Raw genomic sequence first — 16,590 nt, forward strand, 5'->3', positions numbered from 1 at the left:
AGAATCTCTTGTATTTATAAAATAACGATGCCAACAATGACCACCCGGATGTAACATCGTTATACATTCCTACCATGTAACAATGTAAACTTGTCTGGTATTGTTTGTATAACAATTTGTTTTCTCCCTCATAGTTAAGGCTTGATAATAGTAGACTGTTGTTGGAAATCAGTGACAACATGTATGACGAAATTTCTGCATCGTTGATATTAAATAAACAAGTGACTATTTGTTTTATGTTGTAATATTTCAAAGGAATCATTGAGATGTTGGTGTATGTTAGGCAAGACAATTCAGAGGCTGCAAGACAAAGTATAAGGGAAGCTCCTTGTTCTGACCTAAACTTTCGAAAAGTATCCGTATAGAAAACGTTTGTCCATAATGAATTGTTTATCTCCTTCATCGTATCAAGTAAAGATTTATGTTGACTATCAGTAAAACGACTTTCGAAAAAGTTGTTTCCCGGAATAAAGTAGTGAAGACAGATTTTATATTCTACACAGTATATCAATCGCCACAGGCAGCTCTTGAAACAGAGAATCATATTCTGAGGATGCCATTGTGAAGGTTTTGATTCTTCACATAACCAAAACATTATAGTTTTAATAAAGTACGAACAAATAAGATCACCATGTTTTTTCTTTATAATGTCCTTCAAAACGATTTTCATTAATGCATAGCACAATAACTGGGTATGAGAAAAGGAAAAAATTAATTGCTTTTCTGCAATAGAAAATGATATCCGCCATTCCAAATCTTCATCCAATGATCCTTTACATCCAATAGGAACAAATAAAACTCCGTTCTGAACAATAGCCGTAACTAATTTGGGATCGGGCCAAGACAATCTCGATCTGACAATCCAAGGGCAAGCCGGTTGTATCCATTCTTTACATCTAAAACAATGTGCACAATCGTAAGTTTCATCTCGTGACGATTGACAAGGTCCATGAATTATCATAGAATCTGGCAAACAATACTCCCGAAAAAGTCTACTTGACATGAATATTTCCCCTGCAATGATTTCGACCCATATGCTTATGCCAGGAATGCATATGTGAGATAAGTTGTATAACTTAAGTTTTGTAAAACCTTGTTTTGTGTCACTTATGTCCATGATTACAGGTAATTGGTTTGTGGAAGATGAAACTTCATGTATATTCTCATAAATACGAAAATTTGCCGAAACGAACATTTGATCATAATCACTGCCCTCGAGGTCTAAACCTTCTGCTTTACTACCACTACTTATAACTGTAGAAACAGGATATTGGGTAATATTATCTAATGCCCAAAATATCTTTCTCCTTGATTTCACCACTTTCTCTGATCCAATTATATAACATAAATACTGGTATATCTGAAGAGAACAGTCTATGCTTGATTTGCTCATATTTCGTTTTAATCTGTAAATGATAAATACAAATAAGATGTAACCTGTTTGCTCATATCTCTCATCATCTTAAACATCATTTCATTTCAATTTTTAATCTTTTGATTTTTTTTTGGTTTCATTTATTTGCTGTGCTATAAGTGCAGACAAAATTTAATGGAATTTTGAGAGAGGTTTGACAGAAGGCAAAATGCTACGTATGTGTTGGCTTGTTAAGACCACTATTTGGCATGTGTGTCTAAATTAAGATAGAGTCGAAACAATTTTTACATCCGGTGGCTTTGTTACATATTTGTTTGTTTTCACAGTGATTATAATGTTATCACAATGTTGACTGCTGTACCCCTTGTTTGTACTTTTTTAACTATCATATAAAAAAGAAGATGTGGTATGATTGTCAATGAGACAACTGTCCACAAGAGATCAAATGACACAAAAAACAGCTATAGGTCACTGTCAGTCTGTTCAACCTGTTCACACATCGTTCTCAATATAATAAAGTCTTATGATTCTGACAAAGAAGTAGTGAGAGGTTTAACTAGCCATGAAACCAGATTTCATCCACCATTTTCTACATAAAAAAATGACTGTACCAAGTCAAATATTACAGTTGTTATCCATTCGTTTTATGTGTTTGAGTTTTTTGATTTTTGATTAGGAACTTTCCGTTTAGAATTTCAATAATTTTGCTAATTTACTTTCATGTAAAGTCATATCGATCAAGAGAAGATAATTTGCCAAAATTAGTAAGATATAAAAATGTAAAATATTTAAAAACCCGTATCGTTACGGGTAACTAAAGGACTGAATCCCCAATAAACGTGATGAATTTGAATCGAATATGACATAGTTTATTTGAAATAGGTAAACCTACTCTTTTTGGGGGGCAAATTTACATCAAGTTTTGAAGCTGAATAATAATATGACTCATATAACACACCAGCTATCGCTTATTAACAAACCGAACAATTACTGTCAGAAATGACAAACAACGATTGGCTTACTGCTGATATATATAAAAAAAATGATTCGATAATAAAATCGGATCAATAACAGGCAAATGAAAAAAAAATTCTGGTCCAGAGTAGACAGAGTTTGAATTAATTATGAAAAAAATGTAATGCACTAGACGTGTAAACAAAAAAACTTATTATTTATTTTTTAAACTTTTAACCAACATTATATCTGACACTTCTGATGGTAAAATCAAAGTCTTATTATTATTTTTTTTGATAAAATGTGACTGTTTTCTTTTAAACCCCCCGTTTATAGCGAGACGATTATCTGATACATGAAGAAAAATTCTTTATGTTTTTTAAATATGAACTTTTTTTTTAAAGAATATACTTCCTAATACGGTGTTACACTATGATTTAAACATCTAGATTATCATTTTTTTAGGACGAATTCTTTATCGAGCACAGAAACCCTCATCTTGCTCTGCAAGATCAAACATTTTTTAAAAAGAAAACAACTACAAATAAACTCAAACCTTTGTTTCAATGTGAAGGTCTTTTTATGAAAACAAGATTAGAAAAGATTTACTAAAACATGATTTGGGAAGGGCTTGAACAGACATTTGGATAATCATTGGTCTGTTCTTTGTTCCTTTGGTATTTCAACCAAAGATGAAGAACTGGATCTTCCATCACTGTATTGGATACCTAAACTACAGAAGTGTCCTTACAAACAACGGTATATTGCTGGGTCTTCCAAGTGCTCCACGAAATCCCTTTCTAAATTATTAACATCAATTTTATCAGCAATCAAAGACGGGCTTCAAAGTTATTGTGAAACTGCCTATTCTATAGACGGCGTGAATCAGATGTTGATACTTGAAAATTCCAAAGATCTCTTAGAGTACATACAATCTAACTCTCTTTCATCTTGTAACAGTATTAAAACATTTGACTTTTTTACTCTTTACACAAGTATTCCACATTCCAAACTAAAAGACAAATGAAAAGAGTTGGTATTACTTTGCTTCATAAAAAAGAATGGCCAACGTAGATACAAGTATCTTGTCTTAGGGAGGGATAAATCCTACTTTGTAAAGAATCATTCTGATTCAATCATAAAATTCTCTGAAACCGATATTATCAAGATGCTTGATTTCTTGATTGACAACATTTTTGTTACGTTCGGAGGGCGTGTTTTTCAACAGACTGTCGGCATCCCAATGGGAACAAACTGTGCCCCTCTACTTGCTGACTTGTTTCTTTATTATTATGAGGCTGACTTCATGCAGGAACTTCTTAGGAAGAAAGATAAGAAGTTAGCAATATCCTTTAACTTTACTTTCCGCTATATAGATGACGTTCTTTCATTAAACAATTCAAAATTTGGTGACTATGTTGATCGCATCTATCCCATCGAATTGGAGATAAAGGATACTACAAATACAGTTTAGTCGGCTTCATATCTTGACTTACATCTAGAAATTGACAATGAGGGTCGGTTGAAAACAAAACTTTACGACAAAAGAGATGATTTCAGCTTTCCAATTGTGAACTTTCCATTTCTAAGTAGCAACATTTCAGCAGCACCTGCATACGGGGTATATATCTCCCAATTGATACGATATTCCCGTGCTTGCATTTCCTATCATGATTTTCTTGATAGAGGGTTACTGCTCACAAAGAAGCTATTAAACCAAAAGTTCCAAATGGTGAAGTTGAAATCATCCCTTCGTAAATTTTACGGACGCCATCACGAGTTGGTTGACCGTTATGGAATAACCGTTTCACAAATGATATCGGATATGTTCCTAACGTCGCAACTACAATCCCCTTCCCTTTCATGAATGTAACCTACCGAATTAGACTATTTACCGGATTTGTAATCACATAAGCAACACGACGGGTGCCGCATGTGGAGCAGGATCTGCTTACCCTTCCGGATCACCTGATATCACCCCTGGTTTTTGGTGGGGTTCGTGTTGTTTATTCTGTAGCTTTCTATGTTGTGTCATGTGTACTATTGTTTTTCTGTTTGTCTTTTTCATTTTTAGCCATGGCGTTGTCAGTTTGTTTTATATTTACGAGTTTGACTGTCCCTTTAATATCTTTCGTCCCTCTTTTAACAGTTAATGGAATGAAAGAGACGTGACTTGTACCACATTTAGACATCGTGTGGATTAAAATGTATAATCCAGGCAATAACGAAAAAACTGGAAAGGTTTGAATGTAAAAAAATGATGAGTTTGTTATTTTGCGGTTTTTTTCCACATGCCATCACTTTTTTTTTTTTAGACTTTTGTGTAACTATTTTGTATCATACTTAGTGCCTTATTTTTCGCATTTAACTATGTTGTCAGCTGTGTTGGTGTGGGTGTGTGAGTGTGTGTGTGTGTGATAGGGGCAGTTAAACTTTCTGACATACGAATCAAAACCTAAAAGGAATTAGAGAAGAGTGACAACCGAACTTCAAGATGCTATTTTTCATTCGAAGAAAATTGCTGTTTTCAAATTATATTGCCCACACGCGTAATCGAAACTTCCATTTCATGCTTTGAACATTGAAATTACCATGATCGTATCTGAACATTTAACAAAATCGAAATATATAAAAAAATTATAGTTATATTAGGTAAGGGTGTTAGATATGCGTTTATATTTCAAATACTGACATTCTTACCCTTTTCGTTGTTCATTTGAATCATCTACTTTGATTATTGCCTTCTAGATTTAATTATCTTAGTTTCCTTTTACTACAGTTCGGTGTCTAATGTATGAAAAGAAGTCAATTACCAGTGCACGTCTTAAACACCACAGCATTTTAATATGTCGCAGTTGTTATTGATAGATATTTAAATGACATACCTTGTACTTTGTATCGCACTGATAAAATTGATATCGGCAACCAAATACATAAGCAGAATGGTTATATATATACTACCGATATTTATAGCTCATTATATAGATAAAATATAATTGAAACTATATGTAAATTCCGTCAAGGTTGTTTATTTATGAATTGAAGCAGATTCTAAATAAAGCTGAACGAGACAGCAATCAAACGAAACAAATCAATTGATTGGCAGTTGTTTAATCAGGCCCTTTGAATAAATAACATTTGGTGTACAGGTCAGTTGCAAACACCAGATTTTCGTCAGATAGGTTTACTACTAGACTATTTTGTAATAATGGAAACACAATCAAGTTTGTGAACTATGATATCAAAAGTCATGAAAGAGGTCGAGTAAAGGGCTTGTCTTTCAAAATACATATCTTCGCCACGAAAGTATGTATCAAAACCCACAAGCAAACATGCTTGGTAAATAGTTGCAATGAAAATAAATTACATTAATTCAGAATTATCGTCTAAAATATACCAGCTATAGTAAGTAAATAAATTTTTATTATAGTGACATGTGTAATAACAGTTTAACATTTTTTTGTGTATTTTAACAAAATACAAATATATTATAAAAACAATAAAATAAACCTGACTCATTGGTCCTATAAGTCACTTTCAAATCATAAAAAAACATATTTCTATGATCACGGATTTCAAACATAATAATGAAAAAAAGAATAATTTAATTCAAAATAAATAATTAACAATGAAGAATCGAAAATTGAATAAAAATAAGATAATTTAAATATCGACTTAGTAAGTGTCCAATTAAATTACTAATAAAAGCGGGACGAAAGATATCAAAGGGACAGTCAAACCCATAAATCTAAAACAAACTGTCAAAGCCATGGCTAAAAACGAAAAAGACAAACAGACAAACAATAGTATACATGACACACCATAGAAAACTAAAGAATAAACAACACAAACCCCACCAATCTCAGGTGCTCCGGAAGGGTAAGCAGATCCTGCTCCACATGTGGCACCCGTCGTGTTGCTTATGTGATAAAAAATCTGGTAAATAGTATAGTTCGGTAGGTCACATTCATGAAAGGGAAGGGATTGTAGTTACGACGCATGGAACATATCCGATATCATTTGTGAAACAGTGAAAGGGATTTTTTGGTGTTATTAAAATTTGCTGTTACAAAATATAAGAAATTATTATGAATTGAGGAATGTATCTCCCTCATGCAAAGCTCTGATTCCTTTCACGGAATTGGCTATACTTTTGGGACGTTTTGGAACATAGCTCTTCATCCTTTATATAAGCTTTGGATTTCAAATATTTTGGCCACGAGCATCACTGAAGAGACATGTACTGTCGAAATGCGCATCTGGTGCAAGAAAATTGGTACCGATAATTTTATTATACCATAACGGTCAACCAACTCGTGATGGCGTCCGTAACATTTACGAAGAGATAATTTCAACTTCACCATTTGGAACTCTTGTTTAACAGCTTCCTTGTAATTACTGTAAATTCATTTATTTTTGTGGGTATCAATTTTCGTGGATTGCTAAAAACTTGCATATTCGTGGATATTTGATTTCGTGGTTTTTGTCAATCTCTTTATACAAAGCCTATGGAAAAGATGATGTTCGTTGAACATTTGATTTCGTGGTTCCACTGTACCCACGAAATCCACGAAAATTTGTATCCAACGAATAATAATTAATCCACAGTAATTAATATTTGTAAAACAGAAACAGAAAATATTCAGATTGACTATGAACATGATGAATTTACCAATTTACATTTTAACATAACAGTCAAATTCGTTCATTACTGTCAACTACATGATTAAATTTGAAATTGCAATATACTGTTATAAAGTGGTTTATGTATTTGTTTCAGGGTATTTGTAAAATCAGGGTATTTGTAAAATCACTGAAATTTCAGGGAAGTTGTAAAATTAATGAACTGATTAGTGATTTTATAACATCCCTGATTTTGACTAGTGATTTTATAAAATCACTGAAATAATTAAGATATTTTTAACAGATTCACTGATTAAATTTAGGGAATTTGGAAAATAAATTCATTCCTTTTTATTTTAAGTTTCTGTGAAAAAAGCCTACTACAGTAAACTCAATAAGTTTGAGGAGGTTAATCTAGCCTTTATATTAATATTAAGTGAGCAGTTTTCATGCACTATACAATTTTAGAACATATTCACCCCTTCTCGCCCAATATAAAGTTTTTCACCCTCTTTATTTTCATAGTACATGATTTTCCATGCACTATGCAATGCTTTACATGAATGACTTTTCATTGTCAGTTAATTACGAAAGTGAACTCGTAATATCTGCACTAACGAAGTGCACAATACCCTAAGGCATTCCTTGGGAAAAGAGCCTACTGATTAAAGATGAAAGAGCAAAGATTAATTGAAAACAAAACATTTTGAATTTTGAAAATTTTCATACATATATAGAATAAACAAAAAACAATTTGGGTAAGGATATAGATAAAGTAATACTTATTTGATTTGTATACCCGACATTTGAGTTTTTTTTTTCTTTCAAGAAAACAATGCAAGACTGCTGATAAATAAAGCACATTTTGTTTTCTTTTTTCGGAGAAGCCAAGTCGAAGCCAAGGGCTTTCATCTTCATAAAACATGACCAAGTATTGTATGGCCTATAAGACATTCTGTAGAACAATGGCTCAGGCACAGATGTCTTTAAATCAAGACCAAACATACACACAAAAGTTACTTCAAATAATTGAGGGAAAATTAAAGCGCAACATTTGGAAACGTGGAATATATAATGAAATTTTTGAATATGTTGTCAAAGAACCACAGAAAAAAGACACAACAAGCTCTTATCACTACCTTGTTTAAAAGAAAGTTACTGTTTATTATAGTTTTTCTGTAATTTCTGTATCAAAATAAAACCAATTCTATCATATTTTTTTTAAAATCAAATATAAAAACTGAACATTAGGTTGGTTGCTGTCATTAGGGAAGAAAAACGCATATCTAAGAAATAAGAAATTGAGTGGGTTAGGGTATGTGATTCAGTGGCAAATATTACATGCATATCAGAGCAAAGAATTTTATTACTGCATGAAAATTGATACATAAAAAGCAAATAAGCGTTGTATTATTAATTTGCCTACAAAACACAATTTATATTTACAAAATAATAATAAAAAGGCAACAGAAAATATATATCACTTTATTAACGTCTATGCAATAGAAATATAACAAAAATAAGACTTGTGTATAACCAGACTTTGGAAAAACATTAAAAGTGTGTTTTACATACATGATAAAAATCATGTCTTCTGACTAGCTTTGGCGAACCATCGATTTATATAACTACTAACTTCAACACCCGTGCCCTGTCGATGCATCTTTTCTAGCTCTTTTTAGTATTTGCTTGCTACCTTGTGTTGTTTTCTTAAACGATTTATCGGACTTGTGTGCGTTATCTTTTTCTCGAAACATTCTGTTTCCGTTTAAAATTATGTGAATCTATAGTGTACTCATATGAGTTTTGTTGGTGAAAATATTGTTGACAATAAGTAGGGGATATATAATTATCATGGAATAGAGAGAATAAAAACCTTCATTTTTTATAATTTGAGATTTTTAAGAAATCATTGATTGGTTGTTAGGTGTGCTATCATACCACATTTATTTATTGTTATATTAAAGTGTTCATGTGTTTAATTTTACGAACAAAACTTTCATTGGACTGGACAAAGAAAAATGTTATGTATTGCAAACAATAAACAATTTATAATTAACAACCTTTATATAACAATATTAAACAGAACGTTCAATACATTAAAGTAATCAAATAGTACAAAAGTCGTTACTCATGTACTAACCGTGTATTGAAATAAGCCATACCTCCCTTTAACCTTATACACGGTCTCCACGCGGACATTTTTAACCAATCATATTCCTAGAAATGTATATGAGGTAAGATCAAAATTTCCAAATGAAACAAAATGATATGCAATATAGATATAAGAAGATGTGGTATGATTGTCATAATGACAATTATCAACAATATTTCAATGGCTTAGATTCAAACAGTTATGCTATCGTTCGGTTATAATTCTATAGAAAGGGTAGCAGTATTGATTGCTTACAGCAGATTCCAACGAGTAAGACGCTATCCATAGATTCATTGGTTAGCTTCCTTGCTAGCTCAAACATGATCGGCATGATAGGTCGGCATGGTTAGGTACACAAGCCTTTGGGTAGAGCCAATAGTTAAACAGAGAACCAATTAGAACTAGTGACAGAATATAAACACTGAAAAACTAGTTTTAAAAGTCAGTGACAAATAAGTTTTCAATCTAAACTTAAAATTCATTGATTATTATAAGCTAATTCACAAGCATGTTGTTGGTGTGTTTGATTTGCCAATTTTATTTCAATCAATTACTTAGTTTATTTTTAAATCCAGTTATGTTCATGTACTCTACAATGGTACAATCACGACGTATATAATTATATGGTTTATGACCCCTTCTGTAGCCTTTGATTTACGATTTTTTCTACTGGGAACCCTTGAGTAAAACAATTAAATATAGTATGTTCTCGTGCTGAAAATCAAAGAGGACGACAGTTCACTAAGTATGCTACTGTTGCTAAGGACACACAAATCAATTACACATGCAAATTATATACTAAGTTTAAAAAAATCGACATCTAGTAAACTTAATAATTGAACATTTGTAGAGCAATACTAGAAATCCCTTGTCACATAGACCATCGCACTTCAGCGCTGACCTACGCTCTTCATCGCTGACCAACGCTTTTCATCGTGATCATCGCACTTAAGCGCTCCCTTCGTACGTCTAAGCCTCAAATATATACGATATTAACTTTAATTTAGGAATTTGATTACAATAGAACATTTAAGAGGGACGAAAGATACCAGAGGGATGGTCAATAGTTATCGAGGGTACCAGGATTAGAATTGTGTACGCCAGACGCGTGTTTCGTATCAAAAGACTGATCAGTGACGTTCATATCAAAATATCAATAAAGCTAAACAAGTACAAAATTGAAGAGCATTGAGGATCCAAAATTCCAAAAAGTTGTGCCAAAATACGGCTGAGGTAATCTATACCTGAGATAAGAAAATCCTTAGTTTTTCTTCAAAGTTTTGTAAACAGGAAATTAAAAAAAATAACCATATTATTGATATTCATTTAATCACTTAATCGCTTAAGTGTTGCCTACTGGGCTGGTGATACCCTCGGGGACCAAACGTCCACCAGCAGTGGCATCGACCCAGTGGTATAAATAGTTATCAAAGATGACATGATTAAATTTAGTACACCAGACGCGCGTTTCGTCTGCATAAGACTCATGAGTGACGCTCATAACAAAATGTTTATATAGCCAACCAAGTACAAAGTTGAAGAGCATTGAGGATCTAAAATTCAAAAAAGTTATACCAAATACGGGTAAGTTAATCTATGCTTGGAATAAGAAAATCCTTATAGATTGAAAATAAACTGACAACGCCATGGTTAAAATAAAAAAGACGAACAGGCAAAACATAGTACAGAAGACACAACATAGAAAACTAAAGACTTATCAATACGAACCCCACCAAAAAACTAGGGGTGGTCTCAGGTGCTCCGGAAGAATGAGCAAATCCTGCTCCACATTTGGCACCCGCCGTGTTTTTTATGTTATAATAAATCCGGTAAATAGTCTCAATCGGTAGGTCACTTTCGTGAATAGGGAAGGCTATTGTAGTAACGACTTAAGGAACATATTCGATATAATCTGTGAAACGGTTTTTCCATGATATCAATTTCACCATTTCGAACTCTTGGTTTAATAGCTTCCTAGTGAGCAACAATCCTCTATCAAGGAATTCATAATAGGAAACACAAGCCCGGGAATATTGTATCAATTGGGATATATTTACTCCGTTTGCAGGCGCTGCTGAAATGTTTCTACATAAAAATGGAAAGTTAACAATTAGGAAACTGAAATCATCTCTTTTGTCGTTCAGTTTTGTTTTCAAATCAAGCAATGCACCAACAAATTTATCTATAATAAACATTGATTATACAATTACAATATCATACTTTTGCGTTTTTGGAGACAATTTAATGCAATTTGAAACAAATCCTGATTCTGTATAATATTTTTTTCTCGAAATTTTTGTTCTAAACCCAGAACAATGACCAAGCAAAAATAGCATCACTATACAGCCTTGTCTTTAAGCAATGTAAAATCAGAGCAAAGTCAGATTATATAACAAAATGACAATGATATTTAAATTAACAAAGGTTTACTTTCAGTAATTGAATAACCAGCTCTAGACTTCAAAGAAAGAAATTGTATGTCTTCATCAAATCAATATTAATCAAAATTCCACCGGTTAGGGTTTTAGTATCAAACCATCATAAAATATAAGAGAAGAACATAACCCGTATCATGCAATTAACTGGTTTTAAAATAAATGTGTTTATTTCCGATGCAAAGTCTTTGTATATCTCGGCTCCTTTTCAGGTCTATTCTGTGTCTATGTTTTACACATTCATGTTTCAAAAAGCATATTTGATATGTTTGTCATTTTGTGTGAATCTTTAACATCAAACTAGAAGAACTAATTGTCATATACTGATGTCTGTCAAACATGAAAGATAGTTGAAAATAATCGTCTCTTGGTATCATCATTAACTTAATATGCAGAAATATAACGAAATATTAAAAACAACTTTTGTTGCGATTGCAGATCCCTACAAGGCAATCACAAATTTGTTCGCACTGTCAAGTCAAATGGTTTTAACAAATTGTGATCTTAAATGCTCATCTAGCCAATTATTTACTACATCAAACTTTTAGCAATTTTGAGACATATGATTGCTGTACTAGAATTCGACTTGTTGATAAAATATCCTTCACAAATTGTTAGTTCAAGATCTCTTAGTGCATTTAGTTTTCCTCTATTATCTCCAAGATGATGTAAGCACAAAAACAATAACATATTGAGATAAACAACAGGAGGTACAATTGTGATACGATCAAAATGATTTATAGGTAAAAGGTTCAATTCTACTGGCAACAAATAATATGGTCTTTCAAAGCTAACGTCATCAATGATTAAATGTTTCCAAGCTAATAACATTCCAACTACTTCTTAAACGTTCTGGAAATAAGTCTGTTCCGACAAACTAATGTAAACGCTTAACATGATTTTATCGGGAGTACATTTTGACAGAGTGTAGTTTACAATATCTATACATTCGTGAAACCTTTTATGTTTATACAATAACGATGCCAACAATGACCAAGCTGAAACAGCACCGGTATTAAGTCCTGTCTTGAAGCACTGAAGACTTATCTGGTATTGTGTGTATTGATATTTGTTTCTTCCTTTACAGTTGATACCATCTGATGATTGCATCCATTTTGTGGAAAATAGTGATATAATGTATAAAGAAAGATCTAAATCATTCATATTGAATACAGAAGTTATAATTTGTTTGCGGTTAGGAGATTTGATATTAGGGATAACAAATTTCGTGAATGATAAGCATATCAGAGAAGACGCTGTCAAATAAGGTAATGATGACATGCTTTGTTCTTCGATGAACCTTTGGAATGTATCTGTATGGAAAACGTTATTCCATAATGAATGGTATATATCTTTTAGTGTATTCAGCAAATATGTATGTTGGTTATCTGTAAATCTGCCTTCGAATAGGTTGTTACATGGGATGAAATAATGGAGACAGGTTTTATATTCCACACAGTAAATAAGGCGTTTAAAACAGTTCTTAAAACAGCAAATCATATTTCCGGGATGCCATTCTAAAGGACTTGACTCTTCACATAACCAGAACATTATGGTTTTAAGAAAATAAGAGCAAATAATATCACTGTGCTTCTTCTTAATAATGTCTTTCAAAATGATTTTCATTAATGCGTAGCATAATAACTGGGTATGAGTAAAGGAAAAGATAAGTTGCTTCTCTGCCATGGAAAATGAAATCCGCCATTCCAAATCTTCGTTTAATGATCCTTTGCAGCCAATAGGCACAAAAAAAACACCTTTCTTTATAATTGACATAACTAAACTATGGTCTGGCCATGACGATCTGGATCTGTAAACCCATTGCTGTGCAGGTGTTATCCATTCCTTGCATTGGAAACAACGTGCCAAATCATAATAATCATTTGGGATAGATTGACAAGGTCCATGAATAATCATGTGCTTTGGCACACCGAACTCTCGAAATAATTCACTGGAAATATATGCATCTCCTTCTACAATCTCTACCCACTGGTGTATATATTCACACGTGTATAGTTTATACAGCTTCAGCTTTGTGTATCCTGGTTTTGTGTCACTGTTGTCCATTATTATAGAGATTTTTTTGGAGACGGATGACACTTTACACTTGTTTTCGTGGACCTGGAATGTTTCATAAACCCACATTTCATCATAGTCACTGCCCACGAGGTCTAAACCTTCTGCTTTACTACCACTACTTATAACTGTAGTGTCTTTAATTTGTACCACACTATCTAAAGCACACAATGTCTTTCTTCTTGTTTTCACAACTTCCTCTGTTCCAATGATATTACATACATACTGGTAAATCTGAAGAGATCGTTCTTTGCCCGTTTCACTCATAATATAAATCTGAAATAGATAAAAGGAAAATATATATCTTACTACTCATATATGGTACACGTTTATATAATTCATTTCTTGATAAGAAAAACTCGGTTCTATAGGAGGAGGAAGAGGGTGGTCTTGCTATTTTACCCTTATGCTTGTCATTCAATTGTTTTTAAGTCCATTCCGTGTCATAAATGCCAAATGACGAGATGTTATGAACCAATATAACTCTGTCTATTCTTCACTTCCTATATCATCGAAATAACTGTAAATACGATGTAAATTATGACATCAATTCTCTCAAACTATATTGAAACTGTATATCTGAAGACCAACACATGAGTTTGTTTAAAACAACTCAACTTCATCAAACCTATTATATAAAGTGAAAATTGGCCTTGTAAATTTAGAAAAGAGAAACAAGAAAAACAAGATTTACAATTGTTTGCAATAGCGGATGGCATCATCGTCCTCTAAAGACTAGGGTAACGAGAGCCAATTTGAAATACTTTGCATCTTTTGCAAGTTTTGTCAAGTTTGGAGGATGTTTAAATTTTGGCCACTATTGCTGTTTGCATGGTAACAATGGTATTTTAAAAAATTCTGAAAGCAGGCATCTCATTGACACAAGCAATGGTACATATCTAAACAGTTTAACATGTTTTAATGATTTTGATATATTATTCTGTAGGTTTCATTTCTAGAAATTTAAACAATGTAATTTCTCATAGGAACTCCCTTTGTGGCTTAAACTGTGACATTTTTACTATGAAGTTTCGTGACAAAATATATTCTTATAAATAAATTTGGGGTATTTTCTGTCTTTCAATTGGTTAAAATTATTACTTTTATTTTCAATGTTGTCAATTTTTATAACAACACGCTCACTCTGACGTTGTGTATTCATACGCCAACATATGTGTACGTTGTTATTGTTAATACAAATAAAAAGATCTTTGATCCTGATTGTTTATAGAAATTAATTTGTAATGAATGGCATTAATTTATTTTGAATTTATTGAATCATACAATTCATTTTTGACTCTTCACATTTAACATAATCCGCTATGCAGATTATTCAATGTGAAGAGTCAAAAATTAGTTTTATGGTTCAATAAATTCAAAATAAATAGTAGCCATTCATTAAGAATAGAACATTGATATTAAATTCAAAGGTCAAAACATAGGGCTTGTGCAGCATATTTTCAACATTTAAATGCTCTAAACATGCTAAACCTTTTGGCCAAAATTGTGGAATGAACTATAGGTACAAATGTAAGAAACTCTTAATCTTTGGATATTTTTAAATGTCGGTTGAAAACATTGTATTTCCAAAATTATTTTGAACTTTTCTGACTTTTTTCTTGTGTATCACAGTATAAATTTTCAATTTTTGGTACTGTACATACATATTGTATTTTTGTTTAGTATTTTTGTATTTTATATGTCATTTATGTACAACGCCATTGAATACATATTGTATATGTAGAAATAGGAGTTTAATTAAGTTTTCATGTTTCATGTTTCTTTCAAGGTCTATTTAATTTTTGGTAATCATAAACATGTAATAAAGGTTCTTCCGATTTTTATTTGTTTGTGAAAAATTCGTATAATGCGTGCTTACCTTTATCGCAGTAAGTTTTTGTGTAGTATATACTGTGTTTACCTGTGTAGCTTCCTTAACAACAGAGTCGAATTTAAAAAGGTTGTCCAATTGCACTATGTGCTATAAATAAACTTTTGAATCAACTTCCTCGTACTTCTCATTTGTGTGTTTTACATGTTTTATGTTTTATGAATAAAAACTATATAATTTTCTTTTATTCTGATAAAAAAGAATAAAAGACAGGTTCACTATCAAGACAAACAAGAAAATCAAACAATAGACTTTCGATTACTGTTATTTAATATTTTGTTTTACAAAATCAAAATAAAGAAGCTGATACCAATGTTTTATACGCCATTGACACTTAATAATGAAAAAAATCACCTAGAAAGTAGAACTTCAGTGTTTTGAGTAACTTGCAGTAATTCTTTTAGTTATAAATGCTCGTTTTAACTTTTCGCACTGTCTAACACATGTACAACCACTGGAATTAAAGACACTAAATATTTTAGTTGCCTGTACGTCCTTTCATAATTCATTTTAACCGAAATAGATAAATTGCATATTTTTTTACTTTTTTCTGCACAACTTGAAGTACAGCTATACTAGTTTTCTTTTAGGTTTAATTTGTAGTTCTGTGGTTAAACATGACACCAACATGAGCTTTTTTGGAAACATTAAGAAAAGTACTTACTTATTCATTTAGCCCTCATATTTGGCTGAAATAGAGATGTTCTTTACATTGACAATACATTTTTTGACAATGAATGTAATTATGATTGTATATCAGCAAGATGTTATAGTTTATTCATTTCCCCGGAAAATGTTATTGCTTTTTTTGATTTTCTGATAATGAAAAGCACAATAGAGGTTAACTGATTATGTAAAGGGACATAATTTAACTTAATGCATACATAAGAAATAGACAAACAGTAAACTAAGAGAAATATTCTAGTACATGTACTTTCAAAAAGATTTCAGAATAATGGCTAACTGCTATTCAAAGAGCCTTGTCGTGTTGCCTTCATAATCTAGAAATGCTTAAAGTAGTGTAAGGCATGCTGTAAAATGTGAATATACTTTAATATAATTTTCATGATTTGGTGCTGAA

This window comes from Mytilus trossulus, chromosome 11 (assembly GCF_036588685.1).
Source record: "Mytilus trossulus isolate FHL-02 chromosome 11, PNRI_Mtr1.1.1.hap1, whole genome shotgun sequence".
Classification (NCBI taxonomy): domain Eukaryota; kingdom Metazoa; phylum Mollusca; class Bivalvia; order Mytilida; family Mytilidae; genus Mytilus; species Mytilus trossulus.